Below are 1,778 nucleotides of genomic sequence, written 5' to 3' on the forward strand. Positions count from 1 at the left end.
CCGTCATGGCGGCGCGGCCGGGCCGGGGCGCCTCCTGTCGCCCCCGAGGCGCGTAACGGTCGGGCCGGCAGCGGCGCGAGGCGAATAACGGTCGAGTCGCCCCGACCCGATTTGGGCAAGCACAATTAAAAATTTCAGCAAATCGACCCACAATGACTGACGAGTCACGGTCTGGTATACGGCAGTAAAGCTCCACGTTGCTATTAAGAAAATAAAAGTCATGTTTTCTGTATTCCGACCCCAGACTAGCACCTCAGAGTTACATAGACCCATTTGAAAATGGTGGCTTTAATCCCCCTACACCTGGCCCTGCGTGACCACGAAACGCCATCAGCCATCCCAGGGAAACAGCAGGCAGGTGGGTGCTGGCCACCTCCAGAGCACAGTCAGCGCTCTCCCCCAGCCATCCAAGCTTTCTCCCTGCAAGTTTCTTACAATTACAGGCCACTAGATACCTATCCCAGCAAAAACAGCTCAACTCCATTTCCCCGGCCAAGAGCAGAAGCAAAACCCATTGAAATTACTAACTGTACCATGCAAGTCCCTCCCCCTCATCTACAGGGTCTCTATCTATACACATACAGAAATAATCCTCGGCCTGGTGCAAAAAAAACCCACAAGCTGAAGAAAAAAGGAATTAATGAAAGATAGGAATTAATGAAAAATAAAATCTCTGCCTACCTCTGTTCTGATTAATCTCAGTCTGGCCCCTAATATTTGGAAAATTTTTATAGGTAATGGTTGTACTGTGCATGGAGGTGAGACTTGAAGAAAAAGACTATTACATGTTAGCTGAAGTCACCTTCCCACACAAAACAGGCATTGTGAAATAAGCAGTCAAACAGTTAAGTCTGGCACAAGTTGCAACGGGAAAAGACTAAGATAGAGTGAGATATGAGAGATGTGACTTGCTAACCCATCCCCAAATTGTCATATTGCTCCTCTGCTTGATGGTGTGAACTCATGTGGAAGAAGCATACAGTACAGGTTATCCCCTTTCAAAGTACTGCAAAATTAGAAGGAAGGATGAATGATTAAGAGTATGGAAGGATGTACATCTGAGCAGAGAATGGAAAAACTGTTTATCTGGGAAAATAGAGACAGGGAGTTTAAAAATAAGCCATCTAGAAATAGTAGACCCAAAGAGTAGAACAAAGAACTTCCATTCTCCTGATTTCAAAACAAGGAGGCACTTAATGACATTATAATATAGCCAAAAAAAAAAAAAAAGATCAAAGGAGATGCTTTTTTCCTCACAACAGAACTGGATAGTAGAGCTCACTACTAAAGAACATGGCTGGGGCCAGGAATCCAGCAAGAGTTCAGAAGATGGGATGCTTAACACATACCAGTAATGTTACCATATCATTCGTTATCACAAACTTTTGAAAGGCTATTTTGTTTTAAACCCGAAAACCCGAATGTAAACATTCTCCAGAAACCCAAATGAGAGCTAACATTATGGAAGAATTATCTCACATTTATGTGCTAGAATGTAATTTGCTGCTTTCTTGACTAGCATCAGACGCTAGACTTGACAGATCTCAGTTCCCATTGGGCACATTCTGCAACTGTAAAACAATAGGCAGCACCCTCACTTGGGAGTGTTACTAGCCCAGATGCCCATCTCCCAGTACTATGCTGCATGCTTTTTAACCATGGCCATTTATTGAGGCTTCTGTAGAAAAGAGAAAAGGAAAGGAGAAAACAAGTTTCTTATCTTCAGAGTCAAAAGCTCTCAAGATTGATGAGTAGAATATATATTTTCAAAAAGCCTC

The sequence above is a fragment of the Apteryx rowi genome, unplaced genomic scaffold (genome assembly GCF_003343035.1).
Source record: "Apteryx rowi isolate R43461 unplaced genomic scaffold, aptRow1 scaffold_107, whole genome shotgun sequence".
In the NCBI taxonomy this organism is placed as follows: Eukaryota; Metazoa; Chordata; class Aves; order Apterygiformes; family Apterygidae; genus Apteryx; species Apteryx rowi.